This window comes from Cetorhinus maximus, chromosome 21, assembly GCF_964194155.1.
Source record: "Cetorhinus maximus chromosome 21, sCetMax3.hap1.1, whole genome shotgun sequence".
NCBI lineage: Eukaryota > Metazoa > Chordata > Chondrichthyes > Lamniformes > Cetorhinidae > Cetorhinus > Cetorhinus maximus.
In genome coordinates, this window is record NC_135899.1 from 69,684,475 (window position 1) to 69,697,011 (window position 12,537).

The 12,537-nt window shown below is 43.9% G+C and overlaps 1 long non-coding RNA gene across 1 annotated transcript in view; it reads left to right on the forward strand.

Moving 5' to 3' along the window:
* LOC144695966 (uncharacterized) overlaps positions 1-11,419 on the forward strand; it is a 35,673-nt gene extending 24,254 nt beyond the window's left edge. Inside the window, exons 2-3 of the long non-coding RNA XR_013580040.1 lie at positions 143-314; positions 11,285-11,419. This is a non-coding gene — a long non-coding RNA (uncharacterized LOC144695966). The remainder of the gene's footprint in view (positions 1-142; positions 315-11,284) is intronic.
* Positions 11,420-12,537: the final 1,118 nt, after the last annotated feature.

The following is a 12,537-nucleotide window of genomic DNA, read 5'->3' on the forward strand; positions in this document are numbered from 1 at the left end:
TGATCTTAGGCTAAAGTGAATTAAGTGATGTTCTTAACTCTGCCTGAATGGCTGGCGGAGCCACAGTTTAACTATAACCTCTGATACCTTAAAGGTATTTTGTACTGCTAAGAATACCTCTTAGACCTACTTTGTCTTACAGAAAATGAACAGAGGAAATAAATGTCCTTTTATTAGCCAGTGAGACCAAGAAAGACTGCTACCTCTAACAAAGATGAAAAACAACTCTGCTCCTGAATGATGCAGGAATCAGAAGGCTCATGTGTGTCTATCATGCACAACAAGTCATTAATGAAGCCTGGATTTCCAGAAAGGTCAGCTCCTATTTTATGAACCCACCCCACAACTTACAGTCTTTATCCTAACAAAGGGATCCTCACAGATATGAGAGACTGTGACCTGTTTTCAACAAAAGAGTGCTACTTCTCTGAACTCCAGTTAGGGTATGATGACTTTTTGACTTCATTGCTTAAAAGCCTGCATTTACTGTTTACTACCCAGGTCTCAGTTCGATCTCCGAGCACCATATTGTGTGGCCATCCTCAGGCTGTTTATTGGCAATGTTATGAAACTTGAAGGCAAACCTTTGGTGCTTATATGTTGCACTGTTCCTACAAAGGATATCAATCCCCTGTGCTTCAGTTAAGGTGCATGCTGACTGAACCCATGGTTGGTATCAATTTAGTTTGAATCATGGCCCCTATGCAATTTGAAATGTTTCGTCTCCTGCAGGTAAAAGATAATACTATGCAGCAATGATAAATTATAATTTTTCCTACCAGATAGGGAACACAAAGAGGGTCAACTATGCACCGAAGTACTTTTTTTAAAAAAAGCTGACATTTATGAAAGTAATAATAAATAAGATAGCTGTGTTAAAAACTTGCTCGGTGATTGAAAGTAAAAGGTGAATTTAAAATCTCTGAGCAGCAGTGATGGGCCTAATTTTAGTTGTTTCAGATCTCTCACAGTTCACTTTATTCATGAATGATTTAGAGGCCTGTACTTATACTGATAATGTCAACTAATTCATGTTAGTTTGTTATCATCAGCAAATATATGGCCAATGTGACGACGATAACAAAAGGAAACGGATTAGTCTAATTAAGTTAATGGGCTAGCGAATGGGAGTTGGATTTTAGTGTGGATGAATATAGCTTTACTATTTTGGAATGGCAATCATGAATTAAAACAATGATTGATTGCCTTTTGGTACAGCTAGATAAGGACAGTTATTTGTGTGGTTACTGAAATTGGAAACCAGATAACAAAATTTTCAAACGCTTAGCTCCATCTCGAGAACATTTTGATTGTATCTCAAAACATGTTTCCAGTCATGCACTGATGAATTCACATTTGGGATATTGCATCAATTTTTTTACCTTAATGTTAACCACTGCAGTCTCTGAGATGAAGATACTCTTTCAGTAAGGTAGGGAGTTGCAGGGTTTTAACCCAATGATGAAGGAATGTGATACATGTCCAAGCTGGGATGATGCTTGACTTGGGCAGGATTTAATCAAGGCGATGGGGGTTTTGTGCTGGAGCCCTGCATCGTCTCCTTTCAAGAAGGCATGCTGGAATGACGTACCAAAGAGGCACTTAAGTGGCCAGCAGTGGGCTTTCCCTGGGATCAAGGGGCAGAAATTCCGCCCCCTGAGTGCTGCTGGCCAATCAAAGACTGGCAGCTGTCCATTTCAGACAGTGCCAGTGGGAGAGGTGTCAGTTGCCAGCAATGTACCAGGGAGAAGCCTGGGATCACTGAGGGACCCAGGCCACAGGGTCAGGATGGGGAGAGTGGGGTCGGGGGTCCTTCAATCAGGCAACTGAGTGCCTTTGAACGAGGGATTCTCCCGGAAGCCCACAAGGAAACCCAGCACGGTTTTGCTTTTTGGCCTCTCCGCGTGGTGAGTTCCCCACCTCCCCTGTGGTATTCAGCCATTGGCAGCAGGATGAGGCCATTATGGGCCTCGACTGGTAGCAGGGCGGGAAGGGTGTCCACAAAACTTCCCACCCCAGACTTAACAATGCAGAGAAGGGAAAGTGTTGGGACCCCCACCTGCCTGTTTAAATACCCCCTCCCTCGCCTTCTAACTCAACTTGTGGGAGGGCATTAAAATCCCGCCCTTGGAAGAGAACATAAAGGTGCTGGTGCTTCCATGCACCTCATATCCTTGTTTTCAGAAGCTATGTGGGAGGTGCTGATGAAGAATCCTTGATGACTTGCTGCAGTGCATCCTGCAGGCAGTGCACACAGTTACAGGACACTGTTAGTACAGGGAGTGGATGTTTAAACACTCCTTCAGGAAATGAAGTAAGTGCAATAGAGATTAAGATAGGGGAGACTATACATGGTATATAAAAAGAACTGGCTTGATGGGTCAAGGGTCCTCTTTTCAACTTCTATTTATGTTCTTGATTTCCTGTAATGAGCTTCTCTGTTTAATGGTAATTTGGTATAGACACATTGATTGTAGTCTCCGCGTCTCAGAGCCTAACATTTCTTTTCTGATCATGGTGTTTAGCTGTAATTGGGGTAATTGCTTGTCAAAACATTTATTAACATTCAGCTAGTGCTCACACACTAGTTACACGCTGCTTTCCACTGAATCCCATTGGTCACAACAACTGCTTATTGTATCATGGAGAATTTGTTTGGGTGCTGTCAAAAAGAGACATTCATCACCCTGTTTTCATGGAACAATATAATAACATTATGACCAATAGCTGAGTATTAAGGTTATGTAATTAAGTTTTACTTTTTTAAAGGGAAACTTTAAATAGTGCAATGGCTACCATTTTTATGCTTTCAAAATATTTAGTACAATAGCATAACCTGGGTGCAATTAAGATAGAATTAGTGATACATTGGTATCTTCAATGTGTTTGATAGTTTAAACTGTGAAGCATTAAGGCTGTATTTACAATGCAATTGTTTCATTAGTTTGAATTGATTTCACTCCAAATGAACACTCCAGTTATTGTCTAAATCAAGGGTACACCTGAAGCAAAGTGGACTGAATAGCACAGGGGAGGTGGGGAACTCACCATGTGGGGAGCCCGAAAAGCAAAACCGTGTTGGGTTTCCTTGTGGGCTTCTGGGAGAATCCCTCATTCAAAGGCACTCAGTTGCCTGATTGAAGGAACCTACTTTGGGATCCCCAACCCCACTCTCCCCCACGATCCCCATCCTGACCCTGTGGCCTGGATCCCTCTGTGATCCCAGGCTTCTCCCTAGTACATTGCCTGAAGCTCCCTGAGTCCAGATTTACACAATTTCTTGGGTATCGTGTGACTGTTACCCTCAAAAGGGGTTTTCTTTTTAAAATGATTGTACAGTTACATCATCCAGAGCATGTTGTTTTTAGCTGGTGTGAGTTTTTAACTTGCTGCAGCAACCCTTAGCAGGTTAATCGAGCACAGAATACTTGTGTCTTAACATGAAGATGCATTGGCAATGTGAGGGAGTACCTCCATATAATCTTGTTAATAGCTGGTATAACCCCAGCACTGCTTAATGCTATTACTGACTAGAAAGTAGGAAAAGCACTTAATTTCCCACTGATGTCAGTATTAAACATACTCTTAAAAAAAGCAACTCTAATTTATTGTTTTCTTTTGTTTCCTTGGCATTTGACTGTATTGAAATAAAACACAGATCTGTGACATTTATTTGATGCTCAAAACACAGATGGTAATGTTTCCTAAACATTGTTAAATTTACTCTAATTTTATTCAGTTATCAAACCAGCACCACAGGATCACAGGCATGAGTGAATTATAGGATGAATCCAGTAATATAGTGCTGCGGTATTCTGTTCACTTGATATACATCAGTCAATGTTACAGAAAAGGTGGTCAGAATTTTCATTTTTAAGTGAACACGTTTTATTAAACATTTTTTTGCATTCATAACTCTAACCATGGTTCCCATAGTGATGAGGGTTCTGTTTCAGCTGCATTCTACATATTCCTTTGCTCTTGTGACATCAGTGTGTGAGGATGAAGAACTGGCAGGGTTACAGACAAAAGGTGGGGGTGTGGGACTAGGCATGGCTGTTCTTAAGGGCCAGCACAAGTAGGACAGACTGTTTGGCCTCCCTCTGAGCTGTAAATTTCTATGATTCTATGAATACTCCAGTATTTCCATCAATACAGGAATTCCCATTTTCTGCAGAAATTCTTGACCTCCGTGTGGATATGGGATAAGTTTCCATGGGTGGCCATTTCTATGTCGAATTATCACAGTGGCTGCCAATGCTCTCCAGGGGGTTCAGCCCCTGCCACCTGAAGAGTCGGCGGGAACACATCCCACCGATTCCAGCTCTAACTAGTGTTGATTGGCAGAATGTGAGGCCTCTGCCCATCACCGGGAGGGAGTCTGCCTTGGAGAACCACTGGCCAATCAGATTGGCCAGCAGCTCTCCAGTCATTCTAGGAACAGTGCTGCAGTGGCTGGAAGAAGTACTGCAGCTAGCTGCCTGGAAAAAAAGGTGCCAGGAACCGGAAGAGAGGTAAGTGGCAGGGATCAGGGGGCGGGAGGATGGGGTAGGGAAGGCCTGGGGTGGGGGTGGGGGGGGTCACGATCGGGGTCTTGGGGGGTAGGTCGGGGTGTTGGGGGGAAACGACAGAGGTCCGGAGATCACCGGGCCCTAAGGGGAGGCAGCCCCCAGTCAGAAGGGGGCTTCTGATTGAACTCTGTTTTTGGATTTGCCCCCCTGATCTATCATCCGCCCACCAGCTCCCCAGGCCGCAGGCGATGAATCCAGTAGTGAGTCAAAAGAGGAGAATGCAGAGGGCGTGGAGGCAACTCCCTGTGTCCTTCAGGGAGGCAGGGTCACCAGGAATGCCATGATCCAACGCTCCTTCAGCTCAGCTGCCAGAGATCTACTCCCATCTCATACCAGGGCTGCCGCCTCCATCCCAGATGTCTGAAATGACCCTTTCAGTTGAACCCAGTCCACTCAGTGCCTGTGCAATAAAGTTTAGAGCCACTCACATCCAGCATTACGTACTGGCGTACCCTGCACCAAAGAAAATGGTGGGGCATACTCAGGCCATTACGACAAAAACAAATTGATGCAATTTTCACAATCAAAACAAATTAACATTACCATCTCTGGTGTCCATTTTCACACATTAAACATGTAAACAAAACGTTACAGAATAGAAGATCACCAGTGAACAGTCCCTCTTGTGCTCATGGTGCCTTAAATTTATGTTTACGAGTGCTGCACTCTCACCTTTGTCTGACACCCCAGCCTCTCCACGACCAGCTGACCGAGGTGCTTGGCGGCTCTCCAGCTCCTAAGCGTCCTGCTCAAACCTTGTCAGGATTAGGAGGTTTGGGGGGGCCTAATCCTGTCCATGACCCTCTCAATGTTGTTATGGCTCAAATTCTCCTGGAAGGACAGAAGAGCAATGATTAGTCCACTCTTTACCTGCAGCGCCGTTGCAGCCTGGCCAAATCCACCTGAGGAACACCTTGCAGGGCACATCTAAGCCATGGCCCTCGAGCTGCAAGGCACTCAGTCCTAGCAGCCAGGGCTCACTCCCTTGGTCAGCTCCGGCGTCATTGACAGTTGGCATTCGGACTCTGATACCCCTGAGCTCCACAGGGGGATGGCCAGCCCTTAACACTTCTCCACACTGATCCATGCCAACATGGTACTCAGCCATCCCGAGCGCAGCAGGTCATTGAACCTTTTGTGGCACTACACCCATGTGCGCCGCACAACCTCGTGGCTGCCGACCTCGGCTACAACACTCTCCCAAGCTTCTTATTGTCGGGTGCAGTGGCCTCCTCCTTCCATCTCTGGGAATGAGGGTGTCCCTCCTGGCAGCCAAGGGCACCGCGAGGCACACGTCCGATAAACAGGGGGCCGAGTGCCCACCTGACCTGCCCTCCCGCCTGGTGTCTCCAGCCACTGTTGAGGTCATAGCTTCACTCTCCAGAACACAGAAGATATGATTCTTCCCTGGCAGCCTTCAAGGAGCTGCCTCTGCCATTTTTAAACCGCCCGCTGGGTTGCCATTGGACCCAGTGCCCGACAGGCCCCCATCCGGCCATTGGGAAGATGCGCTTCATGCTGGGCTTGCCTAAATTGGCCAGCGAGTGTGACATTGCGGTCGTGGGCCAATCGTGGGTGGTTTCTCAACTGGCCCCATGCCTGCCTTGGTAAAATTCAGGCCAAAGTCTTTCTTTTTCTTTCCAATATTATAGAGGAGGGGGATTAATTTAAACAGCCCTGATTTCTCCTCTTACTACCCGTCGATAAACAGAAAGGTGTTTTTGATTTCTGATTTTCCCCCTTTATAAGTGGAGGCTTGTTTTTCCCAACCCTTCAGTTTGGAGTGATCCAATCCTCTATTAATAACCCCACAGCAAACTTGAGATAAGGCAAAATAAGAGGGTTGGCTTATTTTGAACACACACAAAACGTGGGAAAGGGGTTTCGCAATGTCAGCCCCCTTTTTGCACTCATACAATAAAAGAGGGATAAGGGAAAGAAAGGGGTACAGGGGCAAGACCACAATAAAAATAAGAGTTATGGTTTCATGTGAGTCCAGAGTCTAGAATCAAAAGCCCCGTGGCGTATTCCTTCCGAGGTTAGCAGGCTGAAACTGTTGCAGGATGATCCAACTTTGCAGAAGCGCGGACTTCCACGATGGGAGAAGGCACGTAGAGATGAATTTGTCTTGAAGTCACAGATGCAGAAGTTCCAAAGTTCCAGTAGTTCACAGTGTAGATAAGGGCCAGCCATTTTACCTGGACAGAGCTTTTTCTGCTGCTACCTGTTAGATGATAAAATGGTAGACTGCCTGGGTTTAGAATATTGTGAGCAATTTTGGGCCCCGTATCTCAGGAAGGATGTTCTGGCCCTGGAGAGGGTCCAGAGGAGGTTCACGAGAACGATCCCAGGAATGAAAGGCTTAACATACGAGGAATGTATGAGGACTCTGGGTCTATACTCGATGGAGTTTAGAAGGATGAGGGGGAATCTGATTGAAACTTACAGAATACTGAAAGGCCTGGATAGAGTGGACGTGGGGAAGATGTTTCCATTAGTAGGAGAAACTAGGACCCGAGGGCACAGCCTCAGAGTAAAGGGAAGACCTTTTAGAACAGAGATGAGGAGAAACTTCTTTAGCCAGAGAGTGGTGAATCTATGGAATTCATTGCCACAGAAGGCTGTGGGGGCCAGGTCATTGAGTGTATTTAAGACTGATATAGATAGGTTATTGATTGGTAAGGGGATCAAAGGTTACGGGGAGAAGGCGGGAGAATGGGGTTGAGAAACTTATCAGCCATGATTGAATGGCGGAGCAGACTCGATGGGCCAAATGGCCTAATTTCTGCTCCTATGTCTTATGGTCTTATGGTCATACACAAATATTACAGGTTCCAGAAATTTGGGGGAGGCCGTGTCATGTACCTCCTACTTATAACCTTGGGTGTTGGACAAAAGGTGTATTTTCCCAGGTCTGGAATCTTGAGGTGTTTAAAAGAGGAGTCAGGGTCCCTTTTGTCCTTTACAGACACACCGTCTCCATTGGCTCGAGTTCTGCCTTAGCAATGCAAAGGAGAACGGTGCATTTCTTTCGAATTTAATTGTCGGCAGTCACAGAGGGCATTAGCACCTCTTTAAAGATAATGAGCTCCCTGCTGGTTTCTGAAGGTTAGAATTCCCTCTGGTGTGAGTCATGGCTAGTTAAGGTAAAGCCTTGTCCATTTTAAAATTAAAAATAATAATGTTATAAAGTGGTCAGCTTCTGACAGGGACACTAATGGTTTCTGATTTGACTGCTTACAATAAATGGTTGAGGTGGGAGGGCGCAGGATCAAAGAAATATCAACATCATTGCTAAAGAGAATGAAATATCTTTAGCAAATATTGAGGGGTTTGTTTCTGTGGTGATTTAGATTTATGACTGCTTTTGATGTGGACAGTATGTTCCACTGGTTGACCTCCAAACCTTGCAATTAATGTCCTCAAAATGAACATCCATGTCCAGATACTTGCACCTTTTCTAGATGCTGCTTATCAACATTCTAACAAGCCACCTTCCCAACCTGAACACTAGATTTACATGCAAAGACATAAGTACCCAGAAGACTACAACCATCAAAGTAGAAATGCATAATTAATTCCCTTAACTATTGCTAATACAACTGAGCAGCACAAACTTAATCCAAAGGTGCCATGGACCATTATCCAGCTAGTTTATCCATGGACTAGATGAAACAGAAGGATTACTGGTCTCAACGCATTCAATGCCTGCCCTACATTTCAAACGACAAAGTACCATCCTCAGTCAGCATTGACAATGCCCAACATAACAGAGCTTATCAGATACATCCAAAATCTATTCATATACTGTAATAAAATCAGCAAGGAATGTTCTGCCTGAGGAGCTCTCCCAAACAATGTTGTCACCCAGAATAAAAAAACTCAAATGCAGAGCCATGAGAAATTTGCATCCGGGGGTAGAAAAAGTAGTAAAATCTACCGCAAATCTTCTGTGCTCCATGCATCTTTCAAAGGAAACCTCACTGTAATATGCTTCAAATGCTGCAGCCATCCTTAATGTAGAAGCCCAGATGGTGTGCAGGACAGTGAATCATGGACTAATGTACAAATATTTAATGGATTCATCTAAAATTCCTTTCTTCATGATTTTAGCTACTAAGGTATTAACCCATTTATTTTAAGTAGAATAACTTAAAATATGAAGTCACACTAAGTCCATAACATAGGGCCCAATTTTAACTCTGTTTAAGTGGATGGGGTTTGATTCAGTTAAAATCTCATCCAGAATTCATTCTTATTAGTGGATAGTGATCAACAGTGGGAATAACAGTGGAACTGACTTCTCCTTCACTTGGGATTACTAGACCCATTGTAACACGCTAACAGCTGAGCTAGCTCAGTGCTCTTCCAGCCTGCATAGTCTGCAGCACATCCCACGGTTCAATGACCCACTAAGATTTTTGGATAGCTCCATGCATGGTAAATTACAATTGCTCTTTTGTCATTGCCGTTCATCAGCTAGCGAAGTGCGTTGGTGCTGTCTAAATATAAGTTCTTACTTTCTTTAAATTGATTGACCCTGAAATTAGGCTCGAGATGTGAACATATAAATTCACAGCACATTTGTCTGGAACCCCTCTCTCTACTGTATTAGTTGGGATGTTATTCTCCTTAAAATAAATGGGTTAATAACCTTAGCTAAAATAATGAAGAAAGGAATTTTAGAGGAACCCATTAAATATTTGTGCATTAGTATCGCAACCTAATTCAAAGCTCAATTTAAGTATGTTGATAATATGTTCTGCCTTGGAGAGCCATGACTCTCATATGACACAAAACCTGCCGCCGTCAAATTGGTAGCGGATCTGTATGCAACAGGTTGTTTTTCTCCATATTAACATTTTTAACCACTTGTATCTGTCTCTCTTTACCTTTCTTGCCTTTCACTGCTTTATCAATTATCAGTGCTCCTTTGAGGGGAGGCGATGGAATAGCGGTATTGTCACTGGGCTAGTAATCCAGAGACCCAGGGTGATGCTCTGGGGACCGGAGTTCAAATCCCGGGTGACAGATGGTAGAATTTGAATTCAATAGAAAATCTGGAATTAACAGTTTAATGATGACCATGAAACCATTGTCGATTGTTGTAAAAACCCATCTGGTTTACTAATGTCCTTCAGGAAAGGAAATCTGCTGTCCTTACCTGGTCTGGCCTACATGTGACTCCAGACCCAGAGCAATATGGTTGACTCTTAAATGCCCTCTGAACAAGGGCAGTTAGGGATGGGCAATAAATACTGGCATCCCATGAATGAATAAAAAATAAAGTGGGGGGTGGGTGCCCACTAGCCTGCCCATCCTTAGGCCTATTGAGGCCCTTAAGTGGCCAATTATTGCCCACTTTAAGTTTTCAATCCACCTCCATTGCCATAATACACAGGGGGTGGCAGACAGGCAGGTGAGAGTGAGAAGGCCATTTTTTTAAACAAATGTGGTGAAAAGGCAGGAAGGAAGAGGGTTACGTCCTTTGGGGGGGGTGCCCTGTGTGCAGCAGGGGCACCCCCCCTCCCGAGCCTTATCCCCCACTTCAACCTTTGTGCCTCCCAGCCTGGCCTCCAAAACATATCTCAAGAGCAGGGCTTCCTTTCAACTGAATGGGGTGAGAGTCTCAGCTAGTTTAGGCTGCAGGTGCGTTATTGCTGCGGGGGCAGTTTTTCTCTTCCGGTGGGGGGTGGGAGGGGGGTTGCTGCTGAGGAATACAATGCACCAACCCCCCCCCACCGCCATAAAATTCAGCCCAATAGCACTTAGGTTTATGTCAACAAATAGCTTTGAAACTGCTAGCACAGGTTTTTTTTCCAACTCTCACAAACACAGGCAGGGAGTTTTTTTTTCCAATTTTTAAAGGGCTGGCCATTTAGATAATTTGATGGTTCTACAGACCTTATTCACACTGCAAGAGGATTTATGACTTCTTATGATTTTTAAGGCCCTTGCTCCAGTGAAACTGGGGTCTGTTTGAACTCAGCACTGAGTTCAAATAGCCCTTATGAGCTCGGGATTCGCAGATGTGAGAGTCACTTCCTGCCTCTGTTCTCAAGCCCTAGTGCCGTTCACAGGAGGTGGGACTTTTGGGTCCAGGTGCCTCCTGCCATTTTGGAAAGTCCCCAGAGTCTTCACAATGCTGCAAAAATCCAGGCCAATGTTTGAATATAAATTAGAAGAGGAGAGTTGATGTTACCTACGGCATCAATTGGTCCCCATTTGGAGTACTTTGAATATAACACCTAAAATTATGTAATCAGAAAATATGATTAGTCTAAAGGCACAGAATTGAGCAACACAGTTATTGGGAGTTGTAGTTAGAGGATAAAATTAAGGAAGCTGACTTTCTTTTTCTTTGGAAGAGACTTTATAGTAAAATAAATGAAATTGGTAAACTAATGGAAGGAGTTGACAAAACAATCCCAGCAAATTATTCATTATTCTGACCAAAGAACACAATCTAAAATTAGAAAAGTTTCGGGCCAGTTTTCAGTTTTGATGGTGTATAAAATCGTGCAGTGTGTGTAAGAGACAGCCAGTCTGCTACTGCCAGTTTACCACCCCCAACAGGTACTGTGACGAACTAAGACTTCACATGATATTTTTTTATAAAATATATATAGATATCCTCATGGCTATTTCTAAAATTATAAAAACTGAACGAAGATCCTTAAAATGGCTGAAACTGTGTCTGCCTGTGACCCCAGAACTAAAGAAGCCACTTTGCAGTTTTGGAAATCTCACACCTTATTATCTCTGAGGAGATACTAATGATCACCTGGGGACTGCACAGTTCAACTTCAAAGGGAGCTACAAGAAGGCGATTTGTATTTGATGACCCAGGCTGGCCAGTGGAGATGGAATATCTACTAAGACAATGGCCTGCCAAACATTCCTTTTAGCCCATAATGGATGAGATATTATCAGCTTGGACCATAAAGCCAATTTCCAAACACTGGATAAACATCCTTTGCTGAAGACATCGTGGAGAGGTAAAGTGACATGAACTAGGCCTCTGGCTTGTTGAACAAATAATATTGCCTTGCTGGGTTGAATAGCTCAGTCTGCTGTTTAACATCTGACTAGCAGCCCACACCAAAGAAACTGTGGCCCAGTTTGGACACCTGGCTCCATTTACCCTGCTTCTGCTGGAAGTCTGTATCTTTACCTATAAGACTGATTCATCACTGCCTATCTCATCGTGTGAAGTCAACATTGCTGGAAAATTGAAATATCCAGCATCGGTTTCCAACCCTCTGACTTCCATGAAGGGACACCTCATTGGTCTTTGATTCTGGACTCTGGAACCCACGTGAAATAATATTTCTTTCCTCTGTGGTCTCGGTACTGCAGATCTTTCTTTTCTCTATACCTTTCTTTACTATCTGAAGTTGAGGGGGACACTGTAAACCATCTTTTGGCTTTTTGAGTGTGTGCAAATAAACTAACCCTTTGAGTTTGCTGTGGGGTTATTAATAGAAAATTGGATTGCACCAAAGCCAAGGGGTTGGGAAATATGCCACCGATTATAAAGAGGGAAACAAATTAAAACACCTTTCTGTTTATGGATGGGTGGTGAGAGGAGAAATTAGTGCTGTTTAAATTAACCCCCCTCCTGTCCGAAACAGTACAAAGGTTTCAACAAATGTTGGTACTGTGGCTGTAAAAACTTGTGCCCTGCTTGACAGTGTTATTTTTCTTCCACTATTCACTGGAATGTCAACAATTATATTTTCAGTCCTCTGTTGTGTTTGTAACACAAACCGCCTGATGGTTGAGCAGAAGAATGCAGAAAACAACTGAGAACAACAGATGTTTTGTGACTGAAAATAATTGCTCAGAATTCAAGTTGTTATCTAAACACAAATGCCTCTGTTGCTGGAATGTGCTGAATGTGGCATTTTGCAGCTTCAGTCTCTTACATGGTACTCCACCCTCCTTTACACATATAATTGGTTAT